Raw genomic sequence first — 22232 nt, 5'->3', positions numbered from 1 at the left:
TGAGATTCATCCTGAAAAACAAGCAGAGGGTGACCATAAAGAAAATTTTCTACCATCCAGAAGATGGCAGTGGGTCACTGTGAATGCGAGGTTGCAACAGGTTTCGGAATTCACGCTGAACTCCACACCCTGTGCTTGGTGTAAAGTGTGTTTTCAAGTCCGGTCTCCACACTGCAGCCTTCCCTTTGCGCTGATCTTGAAGTTAATTTGAGAGCCCTTTCTCTTCCTCTGTCAAAGAGGAATTCAGTGATGGCAAACCTATGACTCATGCTAAAGGCAACACGCCTTAATGTTTTGGGTGACACGCCAGAGTTCGCCCACACCCAACAACAACTATTGTCCCTGGCTGAGTCATTTTTGTAATTTCTGAGGTTTCTTTACATAACACGTAGCACCGCACATGACCGGATGGTTTTTCAAAAATAAATGAATACGTAAAGAATTGTTTTTCTTTCTGGGGGGTGAAGAGGGGTTAACACACCAGCAGAGTCAAATGAGGCATTTTCCAAATTTTTTACACACTGAGCTCAAAAGATTTGCCATCACTGGAGTGGATTATTCCACAGGTACCCTGCTTGCCACAAACCCAAGTGGCCATACAAAGCTGTCTTCTGACTCCAGAGTTCAACCCTGCCTACTCTGACTGGTACGAGATTTGCACTGTCTTGGGGAAAGAACGCACCTCAGCAGCTACAGAGCCCAGCCTGGCCAGGGGATGAACCCCAAAGCCTTCTGCTTGCAAAGCAGAGTATCAACCATACAGCCACATTCCCTTCCTCGTGCATTGATAGAAGCAGCCCTCGCATCTAAAACGCATCTTGACACAAGCTCAGATTCTGGAATCAGAACTGTGTATGCAAACATCACTGGCACACTTAAAAACCTTAAGAGGAGAACTGCTGGATCTGACCAAATGTCATGTTGACCACCATGCTATTTCAAATGCTGGCCAGCCAGATGGTGTCTGAGAGGCCTAGAAATAGGAACAGAGCAGCCTTTGAGACTAGGACCGGGAGTGATGGGTTCAAGGTGAAGGAAAAGAGATTCCACCTAAACATCAGGAAAAACACCCTGACAGTAAGGGCTGTTCGACAGTGGAATGCACTACCTCGGAGTGTGGTGGAGTCTCCTTCTTTGGAGGTTTTTAAAGAGAGGCTGGATGGCCATCTGTCAGGAGTGCTTTGATTATGTGTTCCCGCATTGCAGGGGGTTGGACTTGATGGCCCTTGGGGGTATCTTCCAACTCTATGATTTCCAAGCGGAGGAAAACCATAGGTTTTCTGTCCATGACATTTGGGTATTCTGAGATACACTGTTCCTGAACATGGAGGGTCCCTTAGCACATCTATCTTCCAGGGTCTGAGGGTTTCCTCTTCTGAAACCTTCTGCCAGAGTTCCATATTTATTGAACGTGTTTGTATTCCGTGCTCTCCAAAATATTTGCCCAGAAAATGAAGCCCAGAAAACAGAATGACAAAGCAACAGAAGGTGGCATCAATGCAAATGTGCAAAGCAACAAATCTGAATGTAATACTGATGGGCTGGCAGCAGACCGAATGCACAAGTGACAGAAGGGACAACATTTAATGAAGATAGCAAAGTTTGAGTTTGGTACTGGGCTATAACCAAGCTTGTTCCTGGTAGACGGGGTCCTAGGGATGAGGAGCCAGAGCAGAAAAGGCCCTGTTCTCTTTGCTCATCTCTCTTCAGAGGACCTCAGAAGAGGATCTCAGTTGTTGAATAGGTTCTTATGAAACACCAGTCAATTCAGCTTGCCTGAACTGCTTAGCAACCTGCAGCTCTCCAGATGTTCATGGACTACAATTCCCATCAGCCCCAATTGGCCATGCTGGCAGGGGCTGATGGGATTTGTAGTCCATAAACATCTGGAGAGCCGCAGGTTGCAGACCCCTGGCTTAGGACCTCATCAAGGAATCAAAGCAAAAGGAGCACTTTCAATAGTGCCCGGAAATGAACCTATGACATTCTTTCATTACCGGCAGTCTTACTGCAAGATTTCCAACTCTCAGCAGGGCTGCGAGCTCTCTTCCTGCCCCCAGATGAATCTTTTGCTATCTGCTGTTTTTCCTTCTGGAGCAGAATCTATATGGGCCTGTATTTATTTATTTTATTTATTTTTCAAACTTATATACCGCCCAATCCCCGAAGGGCTCTGGGCGATGAACAACATAAAATTCAAATACAAATAAACATAAAATCAAATACAATAATCTCTCAATAATATAAATTAAAATGCAGCAATTAATATATAACAATGCCCGTTAGGTAGAGATATCCACTTTCTCCCACCCCATTTAAGGCCAAGAGCAAGGATTGTCTTCTGTTTCTGAGCATAAGAAGTGGTGTGTGAGCACCCTCGACCCCAGCCGCCTCCCTTTACAGGGACAGCTGCCCCTCAACGCCAGCTGTCTTGAGCAAGAGCAAGATCTGAGGCCGTTCAGAGCCTGCCTCCTTTCCCTCCCATCCACCTGTCATCTTTTTCACTCAAGAGCTAATTTTGCTGGGGCAAGGAAATGTTCGACAGCCCAGACGTGCATGGCTCTACAGAGACTCCTCTCCTGGATATAATGGTGGGGAAATTGCCTGTAATTGAAAAGCCTTAATGACATTAGTGCAAAGAGGAAGACCGAGGCTCAAGAGGATAAAAGGTGGGACTTGCTCTCTCCTCCTCCTTCACGGCCCGCTTGTAATCAGGAAGAGAAGGCAGAGGAGTTGGGGGGGGGGGGAGGAGCGAGAGGGAATAGAAACAGCTCAGCATCCCTGCTTTTCTCCTCGTCCTCAGGAAAGGAGAGAGGAACCCTGGGGGGCTGAGTCCAATATTCCTCACCCCACCTCTCTATCTATCCCAGGAGGAGTGCCTGAAAGGCCACCCAGTCGAGTAGATCTCCTCCACCACCACTACCATTCTTTGGGAGAAAGCCACCACAATTCATACATACGTTGAAAATGCTGGAGGAAAGAATTACAACTAATAAAATGAAACATTTCTTCACGCGAGGCGTGATTGGTGCTTGGAAGATGCTGCCACAGGAGATGGTGATGACCACTAACCTTTGAAAGGGGCTTGGACAGATTTATGGAGGAGAAGTCGATCTATGGCTACCAATCTTGGTCCTCCTTGATCTGAGGTTGCAAATGCCTTAGCAGACCAGGTGCTCGGGAGCAGCAGCAGCCGCAGAAGGCCCTTGCTTTCGCATCCTGCCTGTGAGCTCCCAAAGGCATCTGGTGGGCCACTGCAAGTAGCAGAGTGCTGGACTAGATGGACGCTGGCCTGATCCAGCAGGCTCTTTCTTATGTTTTTAATTCCTGCCCAGATGACTCTCAAACCTTTGTAAACTCTGCACAATTTTCAGATTTGTTTCCATGACCAGGAAGACAGAGGGCTTCGTTTTCTTTCAAAAGATAGAAAATCCTCAGGAATCCAGGTCTGAAGGTGGCTCGGCAATAAAGCGCCCGCCTTTCACATAGAAGGGGCCAGGTTCAATCTCTGGCATCTCCATGTAAAAGGATCAGATAGTAGGTGATCTAAAAGCCTCTGCCCAAGACTCTGCCATTCAGAGCAGATAATGCCGAGGGAGGTGAACTGGTGCACTGAGGTTGTATCAGGCTGCATTTGTCTGTTCACATTCTGTACCACCTACCAGATTCTGGGAAAAGAGAAAACAATGTACTAACAGCCTACTCAGGCAGAGAAGAGTTGGGATGTTTGTGAACATTCTGTGACAACCCAGTCAGTCAATAGAGCAGAGAGAGAGAGAGAGAGAGAGAGAGAGAGAGAGAGAGAGAGAGAGAGACATTAATTGGTGCTCCCTCCTCACTGTGAAGCTTTGCGATAGAATTGCTTCACAATTAAGGGGCTCGTCTTGTCTCTTTGCCGGGAGATTTTTCTTCTCCAGAATCGCCTCCTTAAGGGTTGAATTGCTGTTCTGGCTTTCAAGAGGCCATTTTTCACTTTAAGGTGGAGCTAAATATCTGCCCAAGTTAAAAATCTATAGCTCCCAGCACTGCTAAAAAATTCATAAGACTTAATAAAACTCATGTTATTGCAGCTGTGCGTCTAAAAAGCAACAGAGGAATCCAGTTTTCTGCCAGGAATAATGGGCAGACATCACCATTTTGGAAGCAGCCTTCCACCCCCTCCATCTTCAGCAGCGAGAAAGAGATAAAATAAGTCCTCCCCGGTGTTTATTCAAACTTTCTTCCTGTGCTGCCTGTCCTTTTTGTCCTGAGACTCCAGAAGGCTCCTTGCATTTGTGGGGCTCTGTGGCGTGTCAAGCACCGAGAGACCTTGTTGAACAGAGAGACCATCAGGAGGAACAAGCTAAGTGCATCTGTTTCCTTGGAAACCGTCACACACGTAGCCACCTGTCCCAGATTCTGGGCTGGAGTTAGTCACCCCTGGTGCAAAAGATGAGATAAAACTATGCTCTGTGTGTGTGTGTGTGTGTGTGTGTGCGCGCGCGCGCGTGCGTGCGAGAGAGAGAGAGAGAGAGAGATATTCATGACCTTTTCAAGAACTAGCCAAATTTCAATGCCTTCTGCCCTCTGAACCTGTCAATCCAAGAGTTCTCAGGACAGAGAACAAGGCCCGATCAGGACTAAGGTGGAACAGGAGGTACCAGCTGCCTGCCCCACCCAAAATAGGCTGTTCATTCCAGAAACCAGAGAATTCTTCAGTACCTTGGAGAGGTCCCAGGTGAGGGAGATGTTGCATGAGTTCACCTGAGCACTCAAAGGAACCAAACAGGAGCCCTGAGTGTTCCAGCCTCACACTCTCAACCAAAAGTGAGCAAGAATCTAAACAGGAAGGGCTCTTGATTTCAGCGTGATGCTGAGACTATTGGAGGTGTACAGAACAGAGTGTCCTACTAGGGGTAGGAAGATAAGTTCAACATCAAATCCCCTTTCTGTCATAAACACGTTCCATTTTCCCAGCCTAACCTACTTCTCAGAAGCATGGTGAGGCTAAAATAGGAGGGTGGAATTAAGATAAATTCGCTAAGGTGACTAGCAGTAATTCTGCGAGGACTGACAGAGCAGCTTCAAACGGATCCTTCAACTGCAGAGGCCGTGGATCGAACCCGGGGTCTTTGACACAAAAAGCAGATAGAATTTCAGCTTTCAATCCTTTCACCTCATTTGCTGCTCCCCCTCTTGTGTTTCCAGTGCGTTTGTGAAACTGTCTTATACTAGTTAGTCCATTGGTCCATCCAACTCAGTATTGTCTCCTTTGGTTGTTACTCTCCAGTGTCAGTGAGCCAGCATGGTGTACTGGTTAGGAGCAGGTGCACTCTAATCTGGAGGGCTGGGTTTGATTCCCCGCTCTGCCATTTGAGCTGCGGAGGCTTATCTGGTGAACCAGTTTAGCTTGTGCACTCCAACACATGCCAGTTGGGTGACCTTGGGCTAGTCACAGTTCTTGGGAGCTCTCTCAGCCCCACCCACCTCACAGGGTGTTTGTTGTGGGAGGAGGAAGGGCAAGGAGATTGTAAGCCTCTTTGAGTGTCCCTACAGGAGAGAAAGGTGGGGTATAAATCCAAACTCCTCCTCCTCCTCCTCCTCTTCTTCAACCGAGGAATATTCCTTAAACTGACAAGAGATGGAAGTCTTGAGACTGTAAAGGTGGGGCTCTTTTATCAGCTCTGCCTTGCTTCTCCCTAACTATGCCCTGCTTGCCCTGCCCTGCCCTGCCCCGCCCCACCCCACCCCACCCCACCCTACCCTACCCCACCCCACCCCACCCCAAGCCAATCATCTGTTTTCTAACCTAAGTAGCTTTGCACACTTTAGCCTCTATTTATTGGAAAGACACTCCAACCCCTTGATTGTTTTCATTGTCTTTTTTCTATAGCTTCTTCCCCAAAGAGACATTAAAATGTCGGAAGCATGTAAATGCATCTTGATGCAATTGACTGGCTGATTAATTGATTAGAAGCCCCGTGATTAATAATCATAAAAAGGAGCCTTCGAAAGGGTTGACCAGCCTTACATTTGTATTCCTTAGAGTCGAGGCGTGCCTGCCACCTGCAGTCTTTTTTGCGGGGGGAAGGGTGATTGCTTGCTAGTTAATCACCCCTTGTTGTCGATACCATACAGAGATGGATGAACTGGTGCAGGAAAGGGGCTGAGTTGGCGTTTTTTTGGCCATTTGCTAAGAATTAGGCTAAAATTCAATCTCAATGCTACAGCTTCTGAAAGCTTGAGAACCAAAGGCTTCTTGGCATGTTGTGCTTTAGATGGAGACTTGAGCTATGTGGCAGCCATGCTTACCTGGGGGGCTAGAATTGGCAACAGTTCCCCACAAAGGACCATTAACAAGAAGAAGAAGAAGAAGAAGAAGAAGAAGAAGAAGAAGAAGAAGAAGAAGAAGAAGAAGAAGAAGAAGAAGAAGAAGAAGAAGAAGAAGAAGAAGAAGAAGAGGAGGAGGAGGAGGAGGAGGAGGAGGAGGAGGAGGAGGAGAGAGGAGGAGGAGGAGAGAGGAGGAGGAGTTTGGATTTATACCCTGCTTTTCTCAACCACATAAGAAGAGGAAGAGGATTTATACACTGTCTTTCTCTCCTGTAAGGAGTCTCATAGTGGTTTATACTCTCCTTCCATTCCCCTCCACAACAAACACCTTGTGAAGTGAGTGGGGCTGAGAGTTCTGAGAGAACTGCGACTAGCTAAGGTCATCCAGCAGACTTCATGTGGAGGAGCAGGGAACCAAATGTGCATAATTGGCCTTCATTCTATGGACAGTCTTGGATACAGTTTACCACTCCTTGTCCAATGGTCAGAATATGGAATTGGCACTGGAGGAAAAGTTTTTTGGCGATTTTTGTCTTTTTTTGCTGTTTGGACACAAACCATTTCTACCAGAGGAAGCACGCCTATAAGTCTGGGCCTGGTTGTAGAGTATTTCGGGTGTTGTTATGGTGCCCATGTTCTTCAGTTCACATGAGGCTGCTGAATTAGACCATAAGAACTGGAGCTTTGGGAATGGATGTCAAAAATATAGGGGTAACACCTAGCTAAACATTTTAATTACTAAGTAGACATAAATGGCATGTGTCATACATACAAATGATGCACAAAACTGTGCACCCACAAACTTGCTATACCTGTCTACAAGGACAACAGTGAACAGTGTAGAACAGCAACTTTTGGCAAAACTATAAATGGTTGGAAAACAAAATGGAACATGGATCACCAGAGTGGATCCTACCACTCCACTGGGCAAAGTTTGTTCATTAAAAATATTTATAACACCACCTTTTTTGTGGCTCAAGTCTCTTCTTCCATTCTAAGGAGCCTTCCTCCAACTTAAGGAGGTGTTCCATTGGAGGAAGAGGCATTTAAGTTGGACGAAGAGCCACTGAAGTTGGAAGAAGGCTACTTAGAGGACACTTGGCTCTTATTCCTTGAATAACTTTTGTGTCTGTGTTTGGGATTGCTAAATGGGGGCCAGGGAGCTTCAGCCTGGTCCTCTGAGATGTTCCTCTTGGTTCCACCTTAAAAACCTTCTACTGCATATCTAGCAGTAAACACATGAGGCAATTTTCTCGAGGGACTTGCTTTCCCTGTGTTATTTTTTGATTAATTGTCTTAGTGAAGGAATTAAAAAGATAGTCTCATTTCTTGTAAATGGAGGGCAGTGTGGAAATCAGTGGAAGCAGTTAGCTACCTGGTGAGTTTTCTCCTGTCCTCGGCAACTCTCTGATGGCAAAGCGTGTCCCAATACCATGAAGCACCACTGACAGAGCCTCTTTCCCATGGATTTCCAGACCTGTGATGTTGCTTCAGTGACAGAACTCAGGTGAAAGTTAATAATTTATGGGCTTCTCTTGCTACACTGGAGGGTGGATCTGATTATTTCTCATCCCCTGAAGATCAGATCTCACCCACACCTGCTCTTAATTATCTGTCCAGCTCGGGATACTTGTTATATGTCCAGCTCAAGGCAGTTTACAACACAGATAAAACACCTAAAATAAAATGCATTAAGTACATAAACACCAAGGTTTAAAATCATAACGTGGGACTGCAAATTATCGAACCAAATGCAATCCTAAATAAAACTGTCTTCTGCTGCTTCCTTAATTCAGCTGCTTAATTGTTTGTCCAGCTCAGAATGTTTGCTACGTGCTATGAATCCAGCATCCTCCCTCATCAGAAGTCCTTCCTGGGCTCAGAAGGTAGAAGGAGTCTCTGTGCATGCCTAGTTAAGTGTTCTGCTTTGTGGGCACACGGGGAAAGAGTTCTTTAAAGTTAACCCTTCATCTTGAGCTCGCATCGATTGCTACAAAGCAATGAACTCCGAAGCAGCTTCCGCGCGCAGAAGTTCCTTAACGTTAACTGCTGAGTTTTATTGACATTCACATCGACGCCTTCCAAAACAACAGAAGTACAGTACTTCTTTATTAGGATCCATCCAATATCTCACAGGATTCTCCAGAGCTCTTCGACGGGTTGGATGTCAAGCACGCAAGGGTGGATAGAAAAAGTTGTTTCGGAGCGTGAGAGAAAAGCAAAAAATCTGCACTTTGTGGAATCTAAAAACGGAATATGGGCTGTGTTGCAAATCTGGGATTCTCGTGTCAGTCAGCCCAATTAAATCATCTCTCTAAGGGCCTTTCCCCACTTACCTTAAGCCCTGCGCTATTCCAGGAGAGTAGCGCGGGGTCCCTCGGCACTCCCCTAAGTTCCCAGTTTACTCTGGAAGCCAAAGCATTTCAGGGGTCTCATACCAAGGGCAACCCCCCCCCCCCCCCCCCCCATGGCTCTGCCTCCCCAGGAGGGAATGGCAGAAGCTATTTCTCATCCTGGCGGTTTTGACCTGAAAGTCAACTCTGCGGTTCCCCCCCCCCCCACTTCCTTGTAGTGAATTTTTCTCATAAAATGACTGCATCTTTCAACGTTATTTGGTGAGTAAGAAATCATCCTTATTATGCCTAATAAACAACATCTACGGAACATAAAAAGCTCCGTCTAAATTGCTCATAAAAGCCACACAATGTGTCTATGCAACACAAACAAATCTGCAAGGCCAGCAGCAGAGAGAATCCAAATGGTTGGCAGAAATATCAAAGAAAGGGTGTGTGGGTGGATGAGAAAGGGAAGTCGGGTTGCCAATTCTGGGCTGGAAAGTGAGTGGAAATGTTTAGGATGGAGGCTGGGGAGAGGGGGAGAGGGGGAGAGGGGAGAAGCTTCAACAGGGGTATAATCCCTCCGGGTACATCCTCCATAGCAGCCATTTTCTCCAGGGGAGATGATCTCTTCTGTGAACTGGAGATCTGGTATTATTCCAGGAGATTTCCAGGTCCCACCTGGAGGTTAGCAAGCCTACTTGCAGGTGGAGTTAAACCTAGACATGAAAAGTAGCATCAGCAGTGGCGTAGTGGCTAAGAGCAGTGGCTAAGAGCAGGTGCACTCTGATCTGGAGGAACCGGGTTTGATTCCCAGCTCTGCCGCTTGAGTTGTGGAGGCTGATCTGGGGAATTCAGATTAGCCTGTGCACTCCCACACACGCCAGCTGGGTGACCTTGGGCTAGTCACAGTTCTTCAGAGCTCTCTCAGCCCCACCCACCTCACAGGGTGTTTGTTGTGAGGGCAGAAGGGCAAGGAGATTGTCAGCCCCTTTGAGTCTCCTGCAGGAGAGAAAGGGGGGATATAAATCCAAACTCTTCTTCTTCTTCTTCTTCTTCTTCTTCTTCTTCTTCTTCTTCTTCTTCTTCTTCTTCTTCTTCTTCTTCTTCTTCTTCTTCTTCCTCTTCTTCTTCTTCTTCTTCTTCTAGTCTGCTCGAAATCACTCCGATCACGGTCAACTGTGTGATGGGAAAGAGAGGTCCCTTGACTCTGAGCTTCCGCCTGAATATAATTTCAGCTATGACTCCAACTGTGCTGGAGTGGAAATGACAAAAGGTGGGAGTCGATGCCAGGATGAAGTGGCACTTGTGGAAAATCCAGAGCGGGGTTGTGGTGGTGTGTGGAATCCAGTTGCTTAGATCAGCCAGACAAAAAAATGCAGGTATTTGGGCGACTGGGGGTGTCAGAGAAGCAAGGCAATAACTTGAATTCCCAAGAGCAAAGGTAGCAAATACTCCTGGAGGTGTCTGTGGCATCCTTTTGCTGATTTCTATGTAAACAATAATTTCTCTCTTAGTTCCATTCAGTGCACCCAGGAACGTCAGAAGTTACTCAGGGACTCAGGCATCTGCCGTTTCTGCTTTCTAGAGGCAAGGCTCACAGGTAACAGAGGTGTTCCAGGAAGAGAAGGTATGATTAGGAATCTGGGTCCCAGATTTTGAGGGGCATCAAAATGCAATGGCTTCTGCTGGCTTGAAAGGAAATATTGGGATCAGCCAACTGCTAGAATTTTCTTTGTTGACTCTGGTCTTGCCATGACGGAGGACAAAGGGCTTTTGAAGAGCTTCTCCATTTTTATTTTTACATTGTTCATTTCGAATGCCCAGTAAGCAAAATGTTTTCTTTCTTCTCACGTTTCCCTTTATTGCATTGAAATGGGCAGGCCCCAAAGTCCTCGTTTTGCCTGGAGTGCCAAAAGCCTCTTTCAGGAATTTGGATAATGCCCCCCTCGACAAATAATCCAGGAGAGCCAGCTACTCCTCTTTAAAGCGAAAAGGGAAACGGTTGCCTGCTTGAGTGCCTTTTGTAACTGCAGCGACGAGGAGCCGGCCAACATTTGCCCTTGAATTTTGAGCGGTATTGGCACTTTGGAAAGGACAGTCAAGAGGTCTGTGTTCAGCAGATGCTGAGGTTTGCTGTTCAGGATTTGGTGTGCGCACCATGTGGCCGGGCACAATCTCTGCTCGGCAAAACATTGCTGTGTCGTAAAACGTTTGCATGGCAGTGCCAAGGTGCCCACAGCCCTACGGTACATCTCAGAAAAGCCAAATCTCCTCACAAATGAGAAGAGGAGAACAGGGAGAAGGGGTTGCGCGTCATATCTTAATCTGCCCTCTTCTCTGCCACTGCGTGATTTCTCATCCAGCCTGGCTCATGTGACATCGAACTAATTGGGCACCTTGCTCCTGTCCCAAGGAGCCCCGCTGCGATCGCAGCTCGACAGGAATTAAGGATCCAATTAGCTACAGAAAAAGCGCCACTAGTCTGTCCTCTCCCTCCTCACCTCCTCGGCGCTTAGTATGCCGAACCTGTACCATCTCCCTGCGCTGGAACTTTCAAAAGTCACCTCATAAAAGCAGATTAGACTTCCCCTTAAATGGCTTCCATAAAGATTATCATTATCTAGTGATAATTCCAACCAGGAGCCTGCCTGGAATACTGAGGAGATCCCAGTGGCCGGGAGAGGCAGGCAGAACCATCCGTGCTTCCATTCACCTGGGTGCAAACAAAACAACAACCGTTCCGGTGTCCAGCGGAAACAAAAAATGGGCTCAGCTCTTGGCATCCAAAGGGGGTTGGCTGGGAACCATGGTCTGGACTGGACATTATGGGGGTGACTTTAAACTTTGAACTTTTGAACAGGTTTGATTCCTGGCTCTGCCACCTGAGCTGTGGAGGCTTATCTGGTGAACTAGATTAGCTTGTGCACTCCAACACTGCTGGGTGACCTTGGGCTAGTCACAGTTCTTTGGAGCTCTCTCTGGGTGACCTTGGGCTAGTCACAGTTCTTTGGAGCTCTCTCAGGGTGTTTGTTGTGAGGGAGGGGGAAGGAAAAGGAGTTTGTAAGTCCCTTTTGGTCTCCATACAGGAGAGAAAGGGGGGGGGATATAAATCCAACTCTTCTCTTCTTCTTCCCTGAAAACTCTATGGGTTTATCATAAATTGGTTGTGATTTGATGGCATTTTGTACTACCATCATAGTTAAAATCACATTTGCAATCTGAATGCAGAAAACAAACAAATCTATAAAACCAACATGAAACAAAAATCATTGACAAATAATGCTATAAAGATCGAAAATAATTTTGCTCATCTTTAACCCATTATTAACTAATTGGTTATTTTTTTTAAAAAAAAATCCATGTCCTTCCTGTTTCTCAGTGCAGATGTGTAAAGCATCTTACAACATTTATTGCAACACTCATGATGAAACCAGAAAGTAAATCTTATTTAAAAACCAGCTGAAAAACAGGCTTCACGGAGAAGACAACTGGGAAAATTATCTGATGACTCACAAATGCCACAGGGGAAGAAGAGTTTGGATTTATACCTCGCCTTTCTTTCCTGTAAGGAATCTCAAAGCAGTTTACAAAGTCCTTTCCCTTCCTCTCTCCACAACAGACCCCTGTGAGGTGGGTGGGGCTGAGAGAGCTCCCAAGAACTGTGACTAGCCCAAGGTCACCCAGCTGGCATGTGTTGGAGTGCACATGCTCATCTGATTCACCAGATAAACCTCCACAGTTCAAGTGGCAGAGTGGGGAATCAAACCCAGTTCTCCAGATTAGAGTGCACCTGCTCTTAACCACTATGCCACGCTGGCTCTCATGGCCTTTCATGCTGGGAATGGAGTGAGCTATCACGGCTGAGAAAAACTTAGATTCTCTGGTGTGTCATGGTCCTGCTTGTCTTGCTGTCCACAGATGTGTGAGTAGGGGTGGCCAACCTATGGTGCTCCAGATGTTCATGGACTATAATTCCCAAATGGCTATGCTGGCAGGGGTTGATGGGAATTGTAGTCCACGAACATCTGGAGCACCATAGGCCGGCCACCCCTGTCGAGGTATTCTCCAGTGTAACGAGGACTGGGAATTGACACCTCACCTGGCTTTCTGAACATGTGTGTGTGTGTGTGTGTGTGTGTTTTGGGGGGGGGGTCATTGTTTCTGTGGTGTTTTGTGTTAGTTCAGTACATGTCGAAGCCTCCGAATGGATGCCGGGGACCAGGTGGAAGAGATGAAATGTGACGAAGTTCTGGGATGATTGATAATGAGCAGGGACTAGAAAATCAATGGTGTTAATTCCTGGCCTGTCAGTGGGAGGGAAAATTAATGAGAAAACCTGTCCAACTTAATAGTATTTACACATTTTACCAAGGGTGATAAAATTGTCTTCAGGTGCTGTGTGGCATTCCAATTATGCTGCCATGGCTGGTCCAGAAAGGACTTTGCACCAGCCAGCAGGCCAGGTATCAGAGTTTTTTTTAAAAATCAATTTAGAGGGGTCACAGGCAGCTGACAACCACAGCTGATGTGATGTGACTGGCCAGATGCTGCGTTGCTGGGTTTTGGACATTTCCTGTTCTATCAGGAACAACATCCTTCCTTCGGACAATATCCTTCCTTCAAGGAGGCCAGGGTTTTTTAAAGTGTTAACCAGAGCCATAGGTGTCAAACTCGTGGCCCTCCAGATGTTATGGACTACAGTTCCCATCATCCCCTGCCAGCATCATGCTGGCAAGGGGTGATGGGAACTGTAGTCCATAACATCTGGAGGGCCACGAGTTTAACACCTGTGAAACAGACCGTTGTGTTTCTGGAAAGAAGCTTAATTGGCTTGAACTCTTTCATTTGGAAGCATAAAGGCAGCAAGTTACTCAAGTGTGCAAAAAAACCCAACTCATTTTGAATCATAGAGTTGGAAGAGATCCCAAAGGGTCATCAAGTCCAACCCCCTGCCATGCAGGAACTCACACTACTCATAGCACTCCTGTCAGATGGCCATCCAGCCTCTGTTTAAAAACCTCCAAAGAAGGAGACTCCACCACACTGCGAGGTAGTGCATTCCACTGTCGAATAGCCCTTGCTGTCAGGGAGTTTTTCCTGATGTTTAGGTGGAATCTCTTTTCCTGCGCCTTGAACCCATGACTCCTGGTCCTAGTCTCTGGAGCCGCAGAAAACAAACTTGCTCCCTCACCAACATGGCATCCCTTCAGATACCTAAACATGGCTATCATGTCAACTCTTAACCTCTTCACCAAACTGAACATCCCCAGCTCCCTGAGCCCCCCACCCCTCGTAGGGCATGGACTCCAGACCTTTTACCATTTTGGTTGCCCTCTTCTGGACCCATTCCAGTTTGTCAATATCCTTCTTGAATTGTGGTGCCCAGAACTCTACACAACATTCCAGGTGAGGTCTAACCAATGCAGAATGGAGAGGTCCAATTACATCCCTCGATCTTGATACTATACTCCTATTGATACAGCCCAGAATCGCATTGGCTTGGAGTACAAGTTCCTTCTCTGCCATGGAAGCTTGCTGGGTGAACTTGGACCAGTCACACGCTCTCAGACCTCACAGGGTTGTTGTGAAGATAAAATGGAGGAAAGGAGAATAATGCAAACTCCTTTGAGTCCCTAACTGGGGGAGAGACAGGATAGAAATGAAGTTAAATAAGTAAATAGTTCTCAAACCAGGCAAGCAACGTCCAGATTCCACAATGCTCAGAACCATTCAGGATCAGCCTGTGCCAAAGTTTTCCAGTGAACAATGCACTAATTAATATGCACCCCAAGGACAGAAAGAAGGCAGGAAGAAAAAAACAACAACAACAGTGAAAAACTGATTTCTACATTTCACAAGGCTCCAGGCGTGTGTGCCAAGAAGCCGGATAGCTGCTCCAGTTGGCAAGTCCCCAAGAGGTGGTAATAGTTTCAGAATAAATGGCAGGGATAAAAGCTTGGTTAAGTCAGAGAAGCACAGCCCTTTGGAGTCAATGAGGGTCAGCCCAGTTCACAGTGTACACCACAGTGAAAAGAAGCCCAGTGCAGGAAAGTGTGTGTGTGTGTGTATTTTAAATGCCTAATAAAGGTTGCTGTTGTTGTTTGGTGTGTGTGTGTGTTGTGGGGGCGGGGGACTGCAAAGAGCTCCTGGCAGTGAGCCAAACTATCTTCAATGGGGAAAGGCAACACACCCAGTGCTATTAGTGTGTGGGAAGGAACGCCTTCGAATTGCTCCTGTCCTAGAGTGGAAACTGGAGCCTTGCTTAAACAGGTCACCCAGGCCTGTCCAAACCCCTGCAGAGAACTCAGCCAGCAGAGCCATTCTAATGGATGGGATGTCATCCTCCAAGCTATTCATAATTCCGGCACACTTGGAGCAGCTGGCTTCCCCGTGCTCTAACAACCGCGTCCCTCTCTCCTTGCAATCATGCATCATGCGTCTCTCGCCTGTCCTTTTGCACGCTCCCACACACCCGGCCTGCATTTAAATAATGCGCTGCCTGCATGATTTTCAACCCAGCGACCGCAGGTGCTGGGCTGCAGGGAATAAGCACGAAAGCGCCAGCAAAACGGTCGCTTGCCCAGTCTTTGCAGTCTTGCTGGCTGCTATTTCCTCACCTTGGGCGAGGTTATGCTGAGACCTGTTTGCAAGTGGGTGACCGAGAGATGGTCAAGATTTCAAAGGCAGGACTGTGGCTTAGAAGAAGAAGAAGAAGAAGAAGAAGAAGAAGAAGAAGAGGAAGAGGAAGAGGAAGAGGAAGAGGAAGAGGAAGAGGAGTTTGGATTTATATCCCTCGTTTCTCTCCTGTAGTAGACTCAAAGGGGCTTACAACCTCCTTGCCCTTCCCCCCTCACAACAAACACCCTGTGAGGTAGGTGGGGCTGAGAGAGCTCCCAGAAGCTGTGACTAGCCCAAGGTCACCCAGCTGGCGTTTGTGGGCGTGTACAGGCAAATCTGAATTCCCCAGATAAACCTTCACAGCTCAGGCGGCAGAGCTGGGAATCAAACCCGGTTCCTCCAGATTAGATACATGAGCTCTTAACCTCCAACGCCACTGCTGCTCCTCTGCTCTGCACACAAGAGGTCTGAGGCATGGCATCTTCAGCTGAAAAGGCCAGGCAGTAGGTGAAAGGCCTCTGGCCCCGGAGAGTGGCTGCCCGTCTTGAGTAGAAGAAGATGATGATGATGATGAAGAAGAAAAGTTTGGATTTATACCCCACTTTCTTCAACCATGAGGAGTCTCAAAGTGGCTTACAAACTCCTTCCCCTCCTCTCCCCACAACAGACACCTTGTCAGGTGAGGCTGAAAGAGTTCTGAGAGAAGTGCAGCTGACCTAAGGTAGCACCCAGCAGGCTTTCTTGTGGAGGAGCGGGGAAACAAACCTGATTCTTCTGATTAAAGTCTACTGCTCTTAACCACTACACCACGCTGGCTCTGTCAGCGGCTACTAGCCATAGTGACTAAAGGGAATCTCATTCAGAGGTAGTAAACTCTGAACACGGTCGCTGAGAGAGAGCCCTTGGCCTCCGTGCCCTGTTCCTCCAAAGCACAGGTGTCAAACTCGCGGCCCTCCAGATGTTATGGACTACAGTTCCCATCATCCCCTGCCAGCATCATGCTGGCAGGGGATGATGGGAGCTGTAGTCCATAACATCTGGAGGGCCACAAGTTTGACACCTGTGCTCCAAAGGAACATGTTTGCCACTTTGTGAGACCGGATGCTGGACTTGATGGACCCTCACTGGTCTGATCCAGCAAGATCCTTCGTTTGTTCTCAACTGCTGCATCCCCCCAGCTTGCTCCCTCAATGGTAGATATGAAACAGTCACAGTCTATTTAATCTGTGCCTTTTGGAAAAGACAGTCTGAAATTTTCTTTCTGGAGCTTTGAAAAGTCTGCGTTTGCTGTTGTCTACGGGAGAGATTTACCTCCCTCCCTCGCAGGCTTATCGCCTGGAACTCAGCATAGCTTGATAAGACTTTGAGCAAAAGGAAGTGGAGGGGAGTGGGGGGGGGGGGGGGGAGAAGTGAAAAGCCCTTAAAGAATAAAAGGATTATAATCTGAAAGGCTCACAGGCCTGACCCTCCTGAGGCTGCCTGGACTGAATCCTCCGAGAGGGAGTGTGAGTGCATCTCTCTATTAGCAGCGATGGAGTGCGCATCTTTATTAGCAAGCCGTCACATGGGGTGCCCGGAGGCGTAGCTTTGCAAACCTCTCTTGTCCTCAATTCCGTCTTACAACTGCTGCTATTTTATTGTTTGAGCCAGCTCACAATGGATCAGAATAATGGAGGAGGATGCCTGGTGCATCTCTGCACGCTCCCCTCTTCTCAATTGGTCTCTTTCCAGTCCCAGAGGGACAGATAATTCCATCCCACCTCTGAAGCACAGAACGAGTGGTGCATTCTTCTTTCGCACAGAGCCAGACAGTCCAGTACTGACTGGGGCCTTCCCACTCTGGGAGGAAGGGGGCCAGTACAGAGGGATGAAAGGGGCACAATGGATATTTGAAGATGCTCCCCAATATTTAAAAACACCATCCAAATGGAAAACTAGCACTGCAGGCAGAGAAAACAGATTGGAACCCACTGTGTTAGATTTCTGTGAGCCAAAGGCTATATAGGCTTTCACAGCAGGAATAACTACGGTGTTGTGGGTTTTCCAGGTTGTATGGCCATGTTCCAGTAGCATTTTCCCCTGACATTTCACCTGCTCTTATATAGAGAGAGAAGAAGAAGAAATTTGGATTTATACCCTACTTTTCTCTACTGTAAGGAGTCTCACAGAGGCTTACTAACTCTTTTCCCTTCCTCTAACGGCAGCAAACCCCTTATGAAGTAAGCGGGGCTGAGAGAGTTCAGAGAGAACTGTCCAAGGTCACCCAGCACACCCTCCTCAAGCTCCACTTTTGCACTCCCAACCCGGGGCAGACAACCCTAGTCATAATTCAGGCCTGGACTGCCACAGAGTTGATGTCCCTCCCCTCCTCTTTCCAAACCACACACTCCTGAGACTCGGCCCCCACAATCTCCAGGATTCCCCACCCCAGAGCTGGCAACCGGGGCCGGTTGTGATGTATTGGAGCGCTCTGCCAGAGGAGCCTTCAATCTTCCCAGAATGATATGCAAAGCGAGGCACCAAAGCAGGCCGGCTTTGGAAAAGCTATCTCGGCCGACCGGCTGATGAGATGTTGCTGCCACCTGAAGCAGTGGAAAGTTTATTGATAATGTCCCCAGAAACCCAGTGGCGTTCAATAACTCAAAAAGCTCTCACTTTTTACATGAAGTCGAGGAACAGAAAAAAAGTCCAGCCTGCATGGGGAGGCGGTAGCATCCTTCTCCCCCTTCGGATTTTTTTAAATTAGGCATGCCCCTGTAAATCAGTATCTGCAGGGAATTAGGAAAATGTACAGATATGTTTTATGTCCCTCCTTCATGACTTGAGGAATCACGGCATATTTTGCCTGTCTGCCTTGGCAGGTGAGACGGGCTGGGAGAACACAATAAACTGGAAATGGAAGAATTTACTGTGGAGCGCCCCTCCGCCCCCCGGTTGCTGGAGAGGTGGAGAACCAAAGTACACTTTGGTTTATTAGGAAAGCGCAGCGATTGTAGCCCACAGTAAATACTCGAATTTGTGTCCTCCTCTGGCTGGCAGATGGTCGGGGAAGGCGCCCGCCTGGAATTTTAATGCCCTTGTTTTGCTAACAGTAAAAGTCCTCCTTCTTCACTGCCCACGGGGGCCAAATGTTGAGGCAGAGACGTTCCCCTACTTTTTGTACTTGTGTGCTAGAAGCCATTAGGGCAGGTGCCGACTGAAAAAAAGGAAGGGGAGTTTGAAATTTCTCTCCCCTCCACTGCTGTTTCAACCCCCCACATCCCTGTTCCGGTTTTGCTCCTCCCTTGTGCAAATCAAAACCCATGAATCTTTATTTCAGTGTTATTCGCTTTCCCTGTGCTGAGTTTTCCCCGTAAAATGAATACATTTTTCAGCATTATTTTTCTGTCATTAAATCAGCATTCTACATAAACTGTACTTATAAACAGTGAACACCGTAAGAGCAAGAACATGGATAAACCCATACACCCTGAGACAAACAAATCTATAATACCAGCAGGGATAAAACAAGGAACTGAATTTACTGGGAGGGAAAATAAATATAAACAGAAATGAAAAAGAGCGGCGTTCACCTGCCCCCAGAAATGTAGTATTTCTTTGGTACAGGTGATTTTGATTCCTCTTCTAATGCAAGTTTAAGAGGAAAGGAGCCTTATTCTCTTCTTCAACCAGTCCTTGGGGGTCATGTAAGTTGGTTTAGGTAACAGCTGGCAAGGGCTGATGGGAATTGTAGTTCATGAACATCTGGAGGGCCGCGAGTTTGACACCTGTGGACTAGAGGTTCGAAAGAGGCACTGAAGATTACATAACAATGAGAGAGAGAAGGAGAATTATTTCAGTAATGCTAAACTGTGCAACCCTTTCCTTCCATTATGGAATAAATTATGCACATTTCAAGATGTTAAGTGCAAAGGCCGGAATGAGCTCAGAGGCTTGATGAGGGCAGCTGGCCAGACAGAGGGGCGCTGTTACCAGATCTCACTGTTCATTTACTGTATTGTCTAGATTTATATAAACATTTTCAGCCTGGATCGGCTCCAAAGGGATTTTCTGTGGCAGCTGGATCTAGGCATGAGGTGGGAGGTGAGGGGGAGAGAAATTGCCTGTGCTCTCTCTGTTGTTATCTCTGATGGCAGTCAGCTCTGTGCTTGCAAACTGACATTGTGTTTATTTAAAACGTTCATCAGCCACTTTTCTCCCCTGTGCATCTCAAGGTGGCTTACAGTATAGATAAAATACATAACATTAAAAAAAAAACCGTAAAATGCATAAAAGACCAAAATTTAGCAGCTCGGTTGAAGACTGCTGTCCATTAATCAAACCCATTCCTAAATAAAACCATTTGAATGCAAGAAGCTGTGGATTAAGCACAGTCAAGGATGTTTACTTGTCACTAAGCAGAACCTCAATCATTCCGTGCCAGACTGCGACACAGTGTTCATCAGAAACACCGAATTCACCAGCTGAGTCCATTTGAGCAGCGAGAAAGCGGGATTTCAGGAGTGGCCTCCTCAAAGTACACGAATCCTCTCAAGTAGACCTACTGCAGTCAGCTCCTTGGCTGGTCGTGTGTTTTTGACTCAAAACTGTCTGCATTTATTTTTGAGCATCCCCATGTTTGCCCCCAAATACCCAGTGAGTGTTTGCAAATACTCAATGGGATTCTTGCAAATATGCTACCAGAAGTTTTTGGAGCAAATTGCTGACGAAGACAGCAGCATCTCTAGATAAAGCCTGAGGCAAGGATATTGACATACTTGCAGGAATGGAACTGACAGTGAACATAGGGGTTGGGTGGGGAGAAGGCCCTCTAAATCCACCTAAATAGCCATCTCTTCCCTCTGCAGTGTTTAGAGAAGAACCTGCAGTGTTTAGAGAAGTCTTGCTCAGTTCCCTACCTTACTACAGGCATTGACCCCATGGCTGGTCAAGGGCGCGGGAACTCCTTTCCTTTTTTTTTTACCAGCAGATAAACTGGTTTGATGCCATTTGGAACCCTATTTGTTTACTTAGCCTTTTTCCTTAATGGGGGCCCATTTTTTTTTACATAGCTCTTCTCTCCTCCATTTAAAATTTGCACAACAACACTTTGAGGTAATTTAGGCTATGTGATTGGCCCGAGGTCACGTGACCCATGCTCCCACCTCAGAATGGACATTCGAACCCGAGTCTCACAGATTCTAATCCATCTCTCTGGGTCGAAGCTGCCAGATGAGGAAGCCCAAGGACACCCCCCCCCCTGTTCCTCTTCCCCTGACTTCTTCTCAGTGCTCCTTGGCTGCCAACAGAGGCAGCTCCCTCGCTGTACAAACTGTTGACCCTTGTTGACCCTTGGGAAGGTCATCTCTGTCAATGAAGGAAGCCTTATATCAATGAGCGGACATTTAGGATAATGCAAAATTAATCCTAATTAATCCTAAAATTAATTTCCATCTTTGTTAATAGGACAGTCGTCTTTTTCTTCTGCTTACAAGCAATCCAGTCAGCGTTGGAATTCTCGGTCAGGATTTTGAGACAACTTCAGTCCGATTTAGACATTCAGATTTCTTGTACGGTTTCTTCAAGTTTGTAATGAAACTGCAGGCGTCCCTTCCCATGCCTTGCCACTTTATCAGCAAAATCTGATTCAAAAATGAATGTTTCCTGAATTGTGTATACGTTGTCTTAAAATGCCTTAAATGGGAGGGGAAGAAAATGGATCGTCTTCCAGGTGAGTTAAAAAGATCTTTGCATAACAATGAAATTTATATCACTGATTCTCGCAGGAGAAAGTTTTGTTTTCCTCTCCCAAAAGTCTTTGGGGCATCTGTAAATTTAGTTTGTCATCAGCATGCAAGACAGTCTATCTTCTCTTATCATACTCGGCAAACTGGCTTGCTGCCGCGCTGTAGAGTTAAAACATTAAAACAATTCCAATATTATTGTATACACATATCATCAAAAACCCTATATCTAGCGATGAGCGAATGTGTCCTCATTTGTTTCTTTTGACATTCACTTATATTTTTTTGGCAGTAGTTCCTGTTCTATGCCGTTGCCGTTGGAGATTTGTTTGTTGTAGATGGTATGTATGTAGGTATGTGTATGTATACACGCACACACATTGTGCTGGATAGCATGGTTGGCTTGACTAATGGAGGCCCGTTCCTTTGTTAGAAGTCTTGAAACTCGATTGGCTTTCCCAAATGCATGCTTTTATAAGGGAAAAACTGGGTCAGTTTGTGCAAGAGAAACCCAAAGTCAAAATGGAGGTGGGGCGAGGTCGAAGCTGCCAGATGAGGAAGCCCAAGGACCCCCCCCCCCCCCCCGCTGTTCCTCTTCCCCTGACTTCTTCTCGGTGCTCCTTGGCCGCCAACAGAGGCAGCTCCCTCGCTGTACAAACTGTCCTTTAATTTCTTAATCATGTATCATAATGACTGGCTGGGTTAATGTTCGGCTGGCACCGAGTGTTACCGATTATGATGACAAATGGGTTTAATTTACTCCTCTCTTTTTTTTTTTAAATGCCGCCGTTCAGCTGCTGAAACTCAGATTCTGGAAATGCGGCTTTTGAGCTCATTGACAAGAGCCAAATCTCGGTTGCAAAGATGTCCTGCTTTGGAGATGTTATTTCTTAGACATCAGCAGAGCACAAGATGCCCCCGGAAATCTCTTTCCTCCCCCCCCACCCCCGCCCAGTCCACAATCCATTAACAGGACTTCTGGCTGCTGCTGGCAGAGGGGCAGCTCCATCTCCCGGGAGAAACCATGGCTTCCTGCATTAGTACCTTTTATTTCTTGGTAATGTTTTCCTTAATGGCGTTTTCATAAAGTTCTTCTTGCACGGCAGGAAATGGCTGGGTCCTTACTGGCATGCAAGGGAGGTGGAGGCAGACATAAAAGGGGCCTTTTATAGGGCCAGGGACCATTAGGGAAGAGACAGCTTCTTGCGGGTGGGAGTGCAGATTGTCATGGGGGGCACAAAAG

The sequence above is a fragment of the Sphaerodactylus townsendi genome, linkage group LG16 (genome assembly GCF_021028975.2).
Source record: "Sphaerodactylus townsendi isolate TG3544 linkage group LG16, MPM_Stown_v2.3, whole genome shotgun sequence".
NCBI classification, from domain to species: domain Eukaryota; kingdom Metazoa; phylum Chordata; class Lepidosauria; order Squamata; family Sphaerodactylidae; genus Sphaerodactylus; species Sphaerodactylus townsendi.
This window is presented reverse-complemented; position numbering follows the sequence as displayed.